This window comes from Stegodyphus dumicola, chromosome 4 (genome assembly GCF_044657685.1).
Source record: "Stegodyphus dumicola isolate Sdum_Otavi_A_Nest chromosome 4, ASM4465768v1".
NCBI classification, from domain to species: domain Eukaryota; kingdom Metazoa; phylum Arthropoda; class Arachnida; order Araneae; family Eresidae; genus Stegodyphus; species Stegodyphus dumicola.
Genome location: NC_140771.1, coordinates 210,231,379 through 210,248,191, shown reverse-complemented (window position 1 = coordinate 210,248,191; position 16,813 = coordinate 210,231,379).

The following is a 16,813-nucleotide window of genomic DNA, read 5'->3' as shown; positions in this document are numbered from 1 at the left end:
TAAAAAAGCCTTTAATTCTTTTTTATATGAATCATTTTAACAAATTTTCTTTTATTTTGCACACTTAAATTGAAGTATTTTCCAGTTTTAATAAATATCAATATGCGGCGAAATAGCAAGCTTAGCAGAGATTAAATTTAATTTGTATAGAATTTAATATTTGTCACAAAATGCTAATTCATGTATCTCTTTGTGTTAATACTATCATAGAGTTTCGCTTAGATTTAACTGACACTGCTTCCCTTAGATTTAACAGATTGCATAGTTCCTTTTTTAAACTTTGAATTGCCGTTGTCGGTTGCGTAGATTGCATTTTTATGTATTCGCAGAATGATGATAGAAAAATGAAGGATTTTGTATCTAAATAAGTTAATTATTACATTTATTGGTTAACACACATAAATATTAATTTTAATTTCCTGACATAATTTTTCATGCTTAGACTGAGCATCAAAACCACGAATTTATAGTTAAATAGACTACTAATTAGAGCTATGACTACCCCTTTATCGCAGCTTTCCAGCTATCATAATGTAGTGTAACAGAATAACATAATAGTTATGGAAAACGGACTTTCAACAGAGGGATACTTGTCGATAAAGCAGTCGTCAAGGGATAGCCAAACACACAGGTCTATGTAGAAATAAAACAATTTAATAATTTTTTTGAAAATTTATAAGAGTTAAAAAATTTTAGGCTATAAACAACACAAAAAAATTCAATTGCAGCTTAGCTAAACTATATTGTTAAAAAAAAAAAAAAAAAAAAAAAAAAAAGAATAATGAAAGAGTTAAAGTTGAATTTTATTACGACCACTTTTAAGAAGAAAAATAATGCAATACTGTATCATGCCAAACTGTCGTTAATAGAAATTTAGAAAGAATGAACTTAGAGTAACTGAAAAAAGCTGATGTTTCCAAGAACTAATGAATGTAATTTCTCGGGCTGAATGAATAACAGTTTTCTTTACCCTTTTTTATTAAATTCTGGAAGCGAGAAATAAAATGGATAAGATGAGCTACTTCTGGATTTGCAAGTAAATCTGTGATTTATAATTGAGATTTCAAAAACTTCTTCTCTTCCCTTTGCGATAAATATTGACATTTTTATCAGAAGTAACTTAAATGGAAATGCTTATTTGCATTTACGCTACAAGTACCCAATGACTAGTATTTTATAATATCCCGTGTCAGATAATTTTGTTCCTTCTCGCAAAATTATCGACGCTGATATATATTGACAATATGTATAATTATACGTATATATAATAAATATATATTAAAATACAGGGTGATTGTAAATTGTTTTTACATATTAAGAGGGGTGATAGTACTCATCCAGATGAGCAATAATTACCATAGAACATAGGGTCGCATTACATTCTGATAGGCAGAAAAGAAGAATAATAGAATTCCAACCTGGACTTAAACAGTGTTGGGAGAGCAAATGAACGAGACAAAAGTTGCGCAATCAATGAAAAACTCACAAAGAGGGCACAAAACGGATAAAATTGAAAACTTGGCGTTCGATTGTTAATTCAAGCTCATACTTGATGGCAAACACTCAAATGTACATCTTTGGTTCGCAAGGTCTCAACCTCGCAAACGATTGCAACATTATCTAACGATTGTTATTCAATTAAGGGCTGAATATTATCAACTAACTTCAACTTCCGCTAAATGCGGAGATTAGAATGAAAAGTTCATGCTGTGTTCCGGCTATCAGAACTTTCAAAATTTTCAAAATTTCAAAATTATATTCCATAGAAGGGCGCTTCAAGTAGAATGAGCGCAGCACAGTAAGTCCAGGAGGACAGGATAGAAGATGGCGAAGTAGGAAACAACTGCTACCTTGATAGTATCAAACCCTGCCTTGAGTTGGAGTTAATTGATAATATTCAGCCCTTGACTAGATAATTAACTTGTTGCAATCGTTTGCGAGGTTGAGATCTTGCGAACCAAATATGTGCATTTGAGTGTTTGCCATCAAAGTCTGAGCTTGAATTAGTACTCGAACGTCAAGTTTCCGGTTTTATCTGTTTTGTGCACTCTCTGAGAGTTTTTCATTAAACTGATTGCGCAACTTTTGGTCTCGTTCATTCGCTTTCCCAACACTTGTAAGTTCAGGTTGGAATTCTAATATTTCTTTTCTCTGCCTCTCAGAATGGAATGCGACCCTATGTTCTATGGTAATTATTGCTTATTTGGATGAGTACTATCACCCCTCTTAATTTGTAAAAACAATTTCAAATCACCTGCATATTACGATATAATATATGTGGTAACAGTTAGTTCTACAAAGCTCCCCAGAGGGCATCACCTATGCACCTGCAGCAAGAGGAAAGAGGAGGATGTCACTTATATAGACAGATGTTTGTTTCCATGCGAAGGTGCACAAATTGGCGCGTAAAAATCAATGCTAACAAGTCACAACTTTTAATTCTTAGCAAAACTAAGTAAAACATTGCTTTTAAAGATCTCTACCTTTTTCAGGAAGCTGTTCCTCTGGTCACAAAGGCGAAATACTTAGGAATTATTTTGAACCAAAGGCTCACATGGTCTAATCACATTAATAGTGTCAAGAGCAAAGCCATGGGCATAATATGCAGATTTCTCCCGGTCATTGGAAAATATTCAAATCTTAGCTTGCGTATCAAAAAAACATATATATACCACTTGCATTCTACCGATACTTTGTTATGCTGCTTCTGCTTGGAACACGGTCACTCAACTCAACTGCATCAATTACAAGTAGTGCAAAACAAATTTCTGCGCATTATTACTGATTCACACTATCTTATCCGCAATAAACGTTTACACAGAGACTTAAAACTTGAGACGATTCCAGATTACATCAGAAGATCTAATGAAAAATTCTTCAACAAAGCTGTGCAATGTGACTTTGTTAATTACTGCCAAGTCTTTAATTATGAAATTCTCTTCGAAGATAGAAGCGTCAGACCACTTGCAGCTCACACCTTCATGGGAGGAGATGACAACTTTTTCACTTAGATCCTCAATTGTTAGCTGTTTATACTTCCAATGCATCTGATTTTGATTGAAGTTCTTCTGTAGCTTCGTTGAATAGTTGTATTTAAATTGTGTTGTATAGTTGTTTTGTATTGTATTGTATTTAGCACTACTGATTGAGGTTGTTTAATTGTATTTGAATTTGTCATTGGAACTATTGCTGTAGTGTATCTTCTCGTATTGTCATTGATTTACATTGTATTGGGTCCTCCTTGAAAGCTATGATCGCTCGTCACGTTTTGGGAACTTGTCCGATTGGATTGTCTTGCTCCTTTTGGTACTCCTCTTCTTCCCCTTATCTCCGTTTTCTCATCTGAGATTTTCTCCACGTCCGGATTTATTTATGTCAAGTGCCCATGGGCTTTAATTCTGGAACCGGCAACATTGCTCTTCGCAATAGCTCGGTCAATTATAGAGTCTAAGTCTAAGTCCATGCGAAGGTGGTAACTGAAGAACTGTATGATTCCACGCGAAGGTGGTAACTGAGGAACTGTATGTGATAGCGAGCGCGAGTAAGCGCCAAGCAGCTATTTAAAATATGTAAAAGTTATGCAGAAATTTTTTTGTATCCAACAAGCGCAAGAAAGCGCAATGGCACTGTCTTTCGATTCAAGCTGTACCTTTTCTTCTGTTTTCATTAAATGTGTGTGGTGTGAAAGACGTGTGGAAGTGTTATTTACCTAAGGATAGCATCTTCAACTCCCCAACCACAGAAAATCTGGGGGCTCGACCAAGATACTTCAGAGACGGGTACTGTGAAAACTTTTCTTGCTTTCTTTCTTCAAGATAGTGATACTTCTGTTTCGTTTTTAAAATGAGTTTCTTAAATAATTTAAACAAGAGTGATTTAAAATTAATTGCTGAAAAAATTGGAGAGAATGTCTCAGAAAATGCTAAAAAAGCTGACATTAAAAAAATTATCCAAAATTCTGATGCCTTCAAAACGAACTTTGAATTTGATCGTAGCCTCGTTAAAATTGATCGCCGAGGATCGGACGCCTACATCAAGTAATGAACACTCCCTGTTAGAGATCGAACGTCTTAAATTAGCCCAAATTGAGAAGCAGATTGAGCTACAAAATTACAATCATTATCGGATGATCGAAGAAACGCGCAGTGTTGAAAATTTACTAAAAAGTGTTAAAACGCTTATAATACGTATCCCTGAGCGGCCAGAGGTATTGCAATTGTTTTTCATTCCATTGGAAAAAGCTTTTGCCACCAAAGAAGTTCCGAAAGACTTACAAGCTGAAATACTTATTAATTTGCTAGGGGTTAAAGCCAATAAATACTGTTTTAACGTATGGTTGTGAACAAGAGATCGCGAATTATGATAAATTAAAAGCACTAATCTTGAAAGAATTTCAGCCCACACCGTCTGAAGGTTTGAATAATTTTAAAAATGCGCAGAGACATTCATATGAATCGCATGTTGAGTTCGCGTTTCGACTCAAACTTTCGATTATTATTGTAAGTTAAGAGAAGTAGATGATTTTAAGAAGTTATGTGATCTCATTGTATCTGATAAGTTGTATGAAACGCTTGATTCTAAAACAAAGGAATATATTAGTGTTCGGGAGGGCCAAAGTTGCTTCCTGCCTAATAAATTGGGGAGAGAATGTGATTTATTTTATTTATAAACTTAGAAAGTTTAGCTGTAAGTCTTTAGCTGATACCAGTAACACGCGAATCGAAACTCCAGAAAATAAAAAGCTTAATTTTTCCAAAAATAACCTTAGAAAAGCACAGAGCCATTCGTTTAATCTAGTGCCGGGATAATTAAATTCTCAAAAAAGTTTCTTATAGCGTCATGATGGGATAATCCCATGAAGTTACAATCAGTAACCCATATTTTTGCTATTTCCTTGATATTGTTCAGAACCGAGTTCTAAAATAAATTAAATTGTTTCTCATTAAATAAAGTTACCAAAATTGCAATCTGAAATCGAACATCGTCGATCTCTCAAATATCATTTGTCACAGAAAATATGAACTGATTTCGAAGACACTTATTATCTTTACTTAAGTAAGCAGTTTTATTCTCTCAAAACCACTCAATTATATTTTATTTTCAAGCTCAACCTCACTCGTTTTTTCGTTAATTTATTAATTGTTTAGCTGCTTTAATTAATTTAATTATTCGTTTAGTTCGTTTTTTTTCCTTAATTTATTTTTGCTATACTACAGGTGCTTCATCAACAAAGTTTGAGAGTCATTAGTTGGACACAGTTTGAGAGCCATTAGTTGGATTATTCTTTGCGAACTTAATATTAGTTGCAGTTAATGTTTGCAATTGCATTAATTGCACTAGTTGCAATTGCAGTAAAGTGCTAGAAAAAGTGATTAATACAGTTTTTTTGGTACCATGCTATGCAGAATATCACAATCTTTTACACCATAAGATCGCACAGAAGGATTATCCGTTCTCTGTGCAGCCTTCCAACATTCAAAATTGTGTCTGGCTTTTTCGCAATAGTTCCGCGAGTGTGGGGAGGGTAATTCAAAAACAGAACAAAATTGCATAAATTAGAGTCGGTGATCTTAAATGCCGGTGGGCATCGAGAGAAAATGTTTTTACGACGCCTTGTTTATCAATCAAGAAAAGAATCATTTATCATCTTTATTGACACTTCTTTTTTGTCGTTGTCAGATACTCTTCATCTTCAAAAAACCGCATTACTTTAGGATTTTACAGGCACATTACAAGAATAAATAAAAGTTGACTCGTGTTTGATTAAAATTAATGATATCTGCAATGGCTAATTTAATTCAGGTTGTTTAGCATACGTTTTTGTTACATTACTGTAGTACCTTTTCTTTCTTTTTTGTTTTGTAGTACTAATATGGCTTAAAAATTTACAATAATAAGAACAATTTGCTCAAATTCAGTTGTTGCTTATTTAAAATCTTATTTATCACTTACTAAGTACAGACGTTTAGTCTTTTGAATCTATTTGTGATTCAGCGGTGTCGACGAACTAGCTGCCATTAACTCTTCAGCAGTCCGAAAGATTGTAATTTCACATGGCTTAATTAAAAGAGCATCGTCTTCAAACTTGAAAAAACGTTTGTTAAACTGCTTACACTACTGTAGAATAATTAGGTTTATTTCGGAGCAAGAAACGTGAAAACTCAAAAATGCCCCTTGCCGGGGTTCAAACTCCGGACCTCCCGCTTATAATCCTCCAAATTTGGGCTTATGAGCCTATTCGCATTAGGATTACGTCATTCAAAATTCGATGGCTGATGTACTGTTGTTTTATCACAATGCGAGAAATATGCATATATTAATGCAGATTTTTCATTATTTAATTTCTTCAAATATAATACAGGACTCTAACATTTGGTGGACACACTTTGAAAAATGAAACGGACATTTATAGTAAACCAACGCAAAATCACAAAACGAAAACAATAGTCCTTCAGGGGTAAAACCCCTTTGAACTAAAAAAAAAAAAAAAAAAAAAAAAAAAGTGATAGTTCTATATCTCCGGTTCCACTGGGCCAATTGACGAAATTCAAATTTCGTTTTTCAGGTCTCGAAAGCGCGACTAAGGATATATATCAGATTTAAATATAGCATCACTCTAGCATAGGTATTTTGACATAAAATCGGACTTTTCTGAAATGACATGGGAGTGTTTTTCCTTATTTCGATTCTACGGTTCAAATTATGCCTAAATATTAAATTTTGTAAAATTTGGTGCGAAATTTGTGGAGAAATTCAAAACTTTATCTTGGCGAATTTTTTCAGGTTTCGCAAAGAATAATTTACTTGGCAAACGTCTTAATTTATAGCAACCTATTTTCCTTTTCTTTTTTTCATTGCAGACGAGCGGGAAAAAAGGTCATCGTTTATACTTTACATTTATTTTCACAAAGTGCGTAAACCACATTTGGCGTTATTATCGCTCAGAAACATGATGCCAAATTTCAAGACTCTTCAATATGTAAATTCATGTATATCTTAGAAAATTTTGAAGAAAAAACTAATTTTTTGCAGATGTGCCTAGAAATACATCTATTGTAAGATGATGTTAAATATTTTATAGGTTATAAAACAAAAAGTTTTTTGAAAAATTTATAAAAAATATTTAAAAATACAAATTTTAAAAATAAATCATAAAAATGTGCGAATTATATTTGTATTAAGCCTAAATTTCGAATTCTGGAAGCAGGAATCAAGTAAGTTTAATAAAAAAGTAAGATAATAAGATTAATAAATATATATCAAATTCAATTAACATTGAGGAGCTAAAATTTTGAGCTAATTTTTTAAAAACTACTCATGCGATTTTTACAAAACCTGGCAGTTTGGCATAATTTGAATCGTAGAATCGAAATATGGAAAAAAAATGCCATGTCATTTAATAAAATATCCAATTTTGTGTCAAAATACCTATATTAGGACAGTGCTATATATAAATCTAATATATATCCTAAGTCGCACTTTCGAGACATGAAAAACGCAATTTGAATTTCTTCAATCTCACCAAGTAGAACGGGAGATATAGAATTGTCCCATTTTTTTCCTGCAGTGTATATCTCTTTCTTTGTTATAAATGTACATTCATACTAATTTTCATTTAAAACTGTTCATTAGTTTTCAGGAATTCTCTTAACTTGGAATCAAGTGTACTAGATAATTTCCTTACCCTATGAGTTTTATACATCACCAGAAGTTTCAAATTTAACAGGTCACTAAATACCTGCGTTTTGCTTCTATTGATGGATATTCTATAACAATATCTCCAAGATCTCTAGCGCAGTACAATATCTAAGCAATCATTCTCGTATGGAAACATTCAGCTTTTACAGATTTCTGTTTGAAGTAAATAAGAAGAGAATAGACAGATGCAATAAAAGAATATGTCGATTTTAAAACTTCGCTTCGTTCCTTGGAATGTCTGAAGAGAAAGAATGATGTCTGAAATTGTAAGCTCTTAACTTATGCGAGAATGGTGCGCAAATGAGAACTGCTCTTTTAGTTGGGCTTCAGCTTTGTTTTTCAAAGCTCCGAGGATAAAAGTAGGAAACATGCAAAGACTAAGGACTGATCATCGGAATAAAGCAATTGCAAAAAACTGTCCAGTAAAATAAAGCACCGAGTAGAAAGATACTAAGGGAAAGCAAAACAGGAAGATACTTTGGGAAGCACAAATGGGAACAGAAGAAAATCGAAACAGATAAACGTGCCCAAATCGAAATTGGATTTGGAGTATCACATTTATAAAGGTTTCGATTTTATCCGAAAAACACGGGAGAATATTCCCTTAAAGGACATCGAAACGACGACAGTACTGAAGGCGCTCTCTCTCCAAATCTCTCAGTTTCAGTTATATTTTCTCTTTTACATCTTCATTGTTTTTTTTCCGATAGAACTGCTCAGAAATAAAAGGGGTAATCCATTAAAGTTATATTTTGCCTAAAAGAGCGTTCTACCTTTTTAGTTAATGTGAACTATGTCAAACAAATGTTTCAAAAGAAAAACTTATAAAAAGGCATGGATGAAGATTCATTAAATTATGAAATACTTTATATTTATTAGTCCAAAGGGGCTTTGTCCCTGAAGGACTATTGTTTTCGTTTTGAGATTTTGCGTTGGTTCACTGTAAATGTCCGTTTCACTTTTCAAACTGTTGCCACCAAATGTTAGAGTGTCCTGCATTATATTTGAAGAAATTAAATTATGAAAAATCTGCATAAATTTATGCATATTTATCGCATTCGCACAAGACTCTGTATCAGAAATTGTAAAGATAGGCTCAATTTAAAACTATTTTGCGAGATTGGTCTTGAACTGAATTTTATGGTTTAAGTGCGAAGAACGTGATATTGAATAAATAAAGGTAAGAGACAAAATGTTAAAAAAAACGCCCCTTTGGACGTAATTTAAAATCTGAAACCTTTCAGATTTCTATATATTTTTTAGTTTTGTTTTCAAGTTTTATAAGTTTTGAGAAAGAGATCTGGTTTAAAAAATTTTTTTAATGAAGAATTGCTTTTAAGCAGTACAAATCCTTAAATGTTTGGAGTGCATAGAGAAAGAAATAAAAAATAAAGTTAAGAAGTATTTAAAATTTATCCACGTGTTTTTGTTATATAAGTAGAATCGAACTCATATTTTTACTTCTAAAATATTGCATTCAAACTTTCATTTACACAAGCTCCTGTTATTGCTTAATAAAATTAGACACACAGAACTCCTTGGCGGAATTAACACAATGATTTCTACGCATATAAATACCAAGGTGAAAGTAGTTCGTTTCACCAATAATTTTCAAAGCCTTACACTAACAATCATGTTTCATGAATCAAATTTATTATCGATTCTTCGGACACTTAAATCCTCCATCTAAATTACCCTATTTTATAAATAAACAAAAAGAAGAAAATCGCAGTGAACAAAAAGTGACTTGAAGGATATCATACATATTGGCATTTATATATATATATATATATATATATATATTTGAATTTGTGAAAAAGCGTTAGGGTCAAAATGCAAGGACGGTAAATCAGTATCGGACAGCATTTCCCAAAGTGTGGGTCGCCACCCGGCCCCGGATCGCAGAAAAATTCACCTGGGTCGTGGCAAAAATTGTAAAAACACAAAAAATCTATACCGTTTTGCTCTAAATTTAATATTTTTCGAAACTTTTTCAAGTACTGCAAGTGGCAACCCTTTACCACCGTTTCCTACCGGACAGTTTAAATTCGGATGCTCTGATTGGTTGATTTCGATTCGTCATTTAGTGCCTTCTCCGCTACATGCGCCGTAAACTCACGTGTATCAAAACAAGGTTATGTTTGAATTTTTGTTTATTTTATTTGACAATAGTTATTATTACCTATTATTAATAGCAACTTCATATTGGTAAGTAATAAAAATACTTTTTCTTATAAATCATTAATAAACAAATCCTTTTTATTAAAGCTTTCAACCTTTATTAGAATGGATAAATGTCTAATTAAGAAAACCACAGATTTAAATGATGATGATCAACCAAGCACGAGCAAAGCTGAACATCATGATCGTGAATAAACTGTGCCTGAAGCACCTAAAGCGGATATACAGCGCCAAAATAACAAGCGTAAAGCTACTTAGACTCGCAACTATTGTGTCGAATATTTACGCTTTAGGTTCATTGCCGGAGACAGTCAAAATAATTTTGGGGAATGTGTTTAATCGTCAGATTATGCAATCTTTTGAGATCTTTTATGACTTTTAAAGACGACAGGATAAGCCATATCCATCGAATATATGCAGGTTTGAACATCTAGCATAAAAGATTAGAGAAAACTGTGCATTCACATATTCCGGAATTAGTATCAGTAGCAGCTATGCTCACATTCGTTGCGTGAGTTGTAGCATTATCTTACTAAAATCATAAATTCTTTTGGTTAAGTGTAATACTAAGTGTAGGGGAAAAGAAAGTGTTCAGCGTGCCTGAGAAACATTCAGCTGTTGTCGCTGTATTACCATTATTGTCCTAAAGGTAAGGCCTAATAATGCGAAAAGATCACACTACAATCTAAGCACTGTGCAACAGGCACTGATAAAATTCGCAAGGATTATAAAAGTCAGGAAGTCAACTCTGTTTTTTTCTGTGTAGACCTCCACTACAGTAATTGGGTACTAGCACTGAGCAGGTGCTCCATGACGGAACTCTAACGGCGCGACTTTCTCGTAGCGGATGTTTAGAGCCGTGTTGCACCCATAACGTCGAAATTACGATTTAAAACCGTCAGCATTTTCTGCATAGCCCTGTAGTATTGCAAATATTGTTAGATTTCGTCCGGAACTATAATCATCCAATTTATTAACTAGATATCCTTAATTGCTACATCACGGGAGAAATGCTGGTATTTTCTTAATAAAACAGCCACTATGTAGTGAAAATTAATAAATTTACAGGCTTGTGGTACAGCGCCTAAAGACAGATTCGACAAAGTACCATTGATAGATTTTGGGCTTTCCTGGCGTCAGCAATTTCCTTTTTTTGCACAAAAAGCAATTTAAATTTCTAATTTGTTGCAGTTTTCAAACGTGAAACAACCTTCTTAACACTTGTCTTTCTAAAAAATCAGTACAAAAACCGATTAGATGTCAAACGAGATTTAAGAATAAAGTTGTTATCTTTTTATGTAAACCTGAAAGTTCTAGTTAACAAGAAGAAACAACATCGTACCTCCCATTAATATCTTTTTATTTCTTGAAATGTTTTCAATATTTTGGTTAATTTCACAATAAAGGAAAACTATTTGAGCATTAAAATTTGGTTAATTTACCAATAAACCATAAACATTTTTACTAGGTCGCGAAGGAAAAATAAAACATCCGGGTCATGAAAAAGCAAAGTTTCGGAAACCCTGCTCTAAATCCATAGTTTATTGAAAGTCATAACACATTTCCGCTACCTATAGTTAAATACTTTTGTCTGGGTGCTCTAAAAATGCAATCTGCGTTTAATCACCTTATAAGTTGAAAAGTAGTTAAGAATAATGCTTTTATCGTTTTAAAGATTTAAATCTTTATTATAATCTTTATTATAATTTTATTTAAATCTTTATTACAAGCAAACTTCTGTAAGCCGAAATTGAAGAAAGAAAGAGAAAAAAATCAAATAGTTAGAAATTCGAATGAACAAGATTTTCGTTAAGTCAATACTTAAGCAATGATATTTTATGATGAATATGGATTACCTACTTGTTAATTCTACTTGTCTCTCGATATTTTTGATAAAAGTCTGAATAAATTGTATATATTTATGTTAGGAACAGCGCAAAAGAAATATTCTTTTCTATAATTCATAACGATTTTATTACCACTTGAGAAATGCTGCATATTTTTATACTTTCAAGGCACACCTCAAAAATAGCATTTTATTTTGAAGTCTTTCCGTAAACTTTTGTGCGATTTGAATAGTTCCGATCTGCAGACAGAGGCTTCAGAATACTAAGCATGTGGTTCTTTACTTTAATGCAAAGGCCGGAAATTGAATCAGGTATATTCTCCGAACTTTCGTTTTCGTGCCAAGAATTTATGCAAATACAAATTCGCATATCTTTGGGATGAAGTCAGAAATTCTGTGGGATTCTTCTGATAATGCTTATATCACTCTTTTGTGACGACATACGCCATTGTGAGGATTTAAATTCGATTCAAATATAGCAAAAAGAATGTTATTGAAACACAGCTTGCATATTCATCTACATAATCAAACTTAATAGCCTAAGTTTTGTAACTTAATTTAAAAGGGAACGAGAAAATTAAAAATGTATATATACATTTTTCATTTTCTTGTATATGTATATAGGTACATATATTTATTCATATATTTATGGAAAATGTACATGCACAAATGTATATGTATGTAGGTATATATTTATGTACAAAGTGTTTAGAATTAAAATGCTTTGTTAATAATGCTTTGTAACAGCTACAGGGAAATGGACTGCTGTAAAATTTATGCATGCTAACGAAGAAAAATAATTCAAATAAATCATTAGGGGTCTCTTACGGTCAAATGTAGAAAATGAAGCTGTTATATAAATAAGACAAAATAATCCCCTGAGCCCCCAAAAAGTAAAGTTTCTTATAACATGTGAAAGATAAGAATGAAGTCCGAGAAAGAAATATTCTTTGGAGTTATGAGGCATGTTTTAATCTGAATGGTATGACGAATATTGTGTTGCCGCATTTGAGTGAAGGAAAATCTTCCGAGTTTTCTAAAAAACGCCTTCACATTTGCCTAAAATTGGCCTGGTTTGGACTCCTTTCCACATTTATTATGGTGCATTCTTCTTGGGCTTAATATTAAATTAGTATTTGAGAATATATGAACATGTTATTTGTTCGGTAAAAGCAGATATTTGTTTAGTACAAATGAAGCAACAATAATGGTTCACGTTCATCACTTTTATGCAAGAGAGTCCAGCTTAACATAGTGGATATTGCATGTAACATTTTTTTTTTTTTGCTTAGATAGCTTTACCGATGAGAGAATCGTTAAGGGTTTATTTCTTATTGCGAGATTATAGGTATCACGTTCGTAGGATTTTAATCTGTAAATTATGGCTATGAAGACCCTAAGTATGTACTGCAACATATTTATATGCATATTGTGTAAGTAAGCAGCAGTTGTGTCTAAGGACCACCTCTCTTTGCATATGCTTAGCATAACAGAGGATCCGTTGCGATCAACAATTGAAGACACCATTTCTAGGAGTTTCTAGGAGTAGGCTGAAAATATTGTGGAGCAAAGAACGCAAGCCAAAAATGTCATCATACAAAACATCATGGTAAAAAAAAGAAAGGAAGGACAAGTCGTCACTGTTTCTAAAACATTGCCGTCGAAATTAAAGCAGTTCCAAAATATCGCAGTTTTAAAACATCGTTGTGGAAAATATCTTGTAAAAAATAAGGCACCTACAAATCATCGAATGGCAATAACATCGCAGTTCACGTTTTGTTATTGTCATGTCCATATTCCATGGAACAATGGTTGCTAGAGCGTTGCGAAGAGAGGTTAGACTTTTATTTTCCATTCCCAATTTTGAGGTCTTCCACTCCTCTCCGCTCCCACCAATCACCGAGAGGACTTTTGGTTCGCCGCATATTTAGATTGCCGCCATACCGTACCGACACTATATATTTACAAACATCCATGCCTTCTCCGGGATTCAAACCCGGGCCCTTCGGTACCGTAGTGGGCTCCCCTAACCACTATACCGTCTGGGCGACAGTTCAGGCTTTAAAAGTTGTAAATATATATATATTCATAATGATTTGTAAATGAAAAAAAGCATGAAGAATATTTTTACCTCTATATTTCATATTTTTGAATTAACTAATAAATTTTGCTAAAAATGCAAGAAGGAAACTTAAGCATTCAAAAACTGCAAACGAAGAGAAAATTAATAGCAGTTAATAGAATTTTAAATTTATCTGCTTTAATATTAAAAATCATTAATTGAAATCTGTTTCAAAATGTTGTACTGACTGTCTAAAAAATTATAAAAGGGATGATGAGTAAATGCAAGAAGTTATCTTAAAAGAAATGTTTAATTAATTATCAAAGGGTAAAATGATTTTCTTTCACCTTTGTTAGTTTAATATTATTTTAATAAAAATTAAACCTCGTTTCCTTTCACAGTTTATTTTTCTTAAAGTGTCATTAATATTTTCATGTACAGCGTGCAATTAATCTCTTGAATGTTGATTAGTTAGTTATGATAAAACATGGTAGAGGGTAGCTATATAATATTTCAGTAGATGATTTGGATTCATTGGATTATGGTAAAGCACATTAGGGTTTTCTGCCTAAGGGGAGGAAAGCCTTCGTAGAGGACTTTCTCATGAACTGGCTTCTATCCATGTTATACATTAGGAAAACCACAAAAGTCTCACGCAGCCATTTCGTTTGCCTGATCGAGCTCTGCGTATGAGTTTTTGCACATCAAATGGTGTTTGCTTTGCTTTTCAGGGCGAAATGGTATTTGTCTCCAATTTCAAACAGAGTAATTTTGGGAGTAGATTTGGCAGAAGTGCGAAGTTAAATAATGACAAAACAAATGTTTAACAAAACGAAGTAAATTTCGAAAAATGTCAATAATCATGAAAAACTTCATGCTTTATTCCCTCACAACTGTATTTATGGGTTCGTAATGGATAAAGTACACACAGAACGATGGAAGGTTGATGAAATTTACTTTCCGAAAACTCTTCACAGTTCTGCAACTTTCCACACAAAAGTACTTATACAGGTCTTCTCAAAAACTGTACTACAATCAATAGTTTACCAGTTCAAACTGCTAAGAACATCGAACACAAAGCAACGCAAATAACCTCAAATGCGTATACTAGCACGGAAATCTTTGAATACGATAAACTAAAACTGAAAACTGCTTATATAGTTTTCCTCCGTCCGACGAGAGATTTCCAGTATTTTCGATTTCTCGTAATTGCTCGAAGGCATATACAGTTATAGTTACATGGGTCGGATACAGTTCCAGTTACACAGGGACAGAACCAGTTACAGCTACAAAGGGATCAAACCAAAATAAATTGGTGAATTTTGGCGATTTTCGCCAAGTCTGGCAATAAAAATTAGTCACCAAAACCATCGCCAGCTTGGCGCAGTCTCGCCAATTTGGCGAGAAACCATTTACCTCAATGGTAAATGGACCTACCCTTGTTATCAGGAAAGACAGTTCCACAATAGCGGCGGCGGTACTGCCATTCACATTAAATATTCTTCCTTCATTCTCGAAGACACACAAAACATTGAAGCAGTAGGTGCACTGATTTATAGTACTAGAAATAATAATAGCCCCATCCTTATCATTTCAATTTTTAATCTTCCGAACAATAATCATAAAAATGACGATCCTCTGCGATTCCCTATAAAATCCTTGTAATGGGGAGTTTATATGCAAAAAATATTGACTGAAATTACCAGAAATACAAACACCAGTGGCAGTATTCTCCTTTCTTTTATATCTTGCAAAATATGCGTTTCTAGTACGTTTAAATTCAACGTTAAGAAGAGAAATGTAATTTGTGATAAAATTTTATAACTGTTTGAATTTAAACTGCCTTAGAGACACTTGATTTAATTCAAGTACTTTACGGAGACAAACGTTTAATTCAGTTAGCAATTTGTAGATGACCCCATTATTAAACAAAAAGGCATTGTCAACAAAATTTTCTGTCACACCTGGTCGACTTGAAAGTTGTATAACAGAGTGTATTATTAGAACTGTTTGGACAATCCTGCAAGATTACTAAAAATGAATGTTGACATAACGGTGTTTACTAATATTTTGTAAACTTCAGTACTTCTGTACAACAAATTACTGCTGAAACATTTGTTGCAGATATATGCTTCATTAAGTTACAAAAGAACAATCATAAACCAGAATTCAAATGCATGTCCTACTGATTTACTTTCGAAGGGTTTGAATGTCTGGACGCATACTGATGCCCTTCCACTAGAAACACACCTGCTATACAAAATCGGGTAGGATGGAGACTATGATGATTTTTTTCTTTTCAAACATATAAGATGTGATCGATCAATATGCCGTTTTATGCTCCATATATACAATATGTGATGACTACAGAGTCATCAATTGGTGATAAACGTTCTCCAATTAAAATTGATCGCAAACCTCAAAAGTTTATTTCACGTCGTAGTGAACTATTAGGCCTTAAATCAATTGTGCGTGACGTAATGCGTAAGAGAATGAGGTTACAATTCTATGCAATTCAAGTATTGAATTGAATCTAGCCACAGGACAAGAAGTGTAGGTTACTTACGCTATCAATACGTTACAGAGACTATAATGAACCAAAATTTCTTAAAAATATCCTTCTTTAGGAAGAAGCCATGCTCCATTTAAACGGCTATGTAAATTGCCGAACGACATGTGCTGTTTTAAAGATCCGCATGTGACATATGGCAACTTTTAAAATATATTCTTGAACGTATTTGAGAATCTTCTAAGGTTAGAGTCTGATGTGATTTAATGAGTAACACATCCTTGGTCGTTTTTGTTTATTGATTTTCCATGGTAGCAGATCGGCAGAAACGATCGTAGCACATGGCCCACAAGAAATCTTGATTTATTCGAATAGACTTCTGAGGCTTTGTCAAGAATTAGGTTTACAGTTTAAAAAATTGATGACTATCCCAAGGAGGTAATCATAAAAACAGTTACAAGTATTACATCTGCTTTTGCTATAATATGCACTGAAGCTGAATATCACTATGATGTCT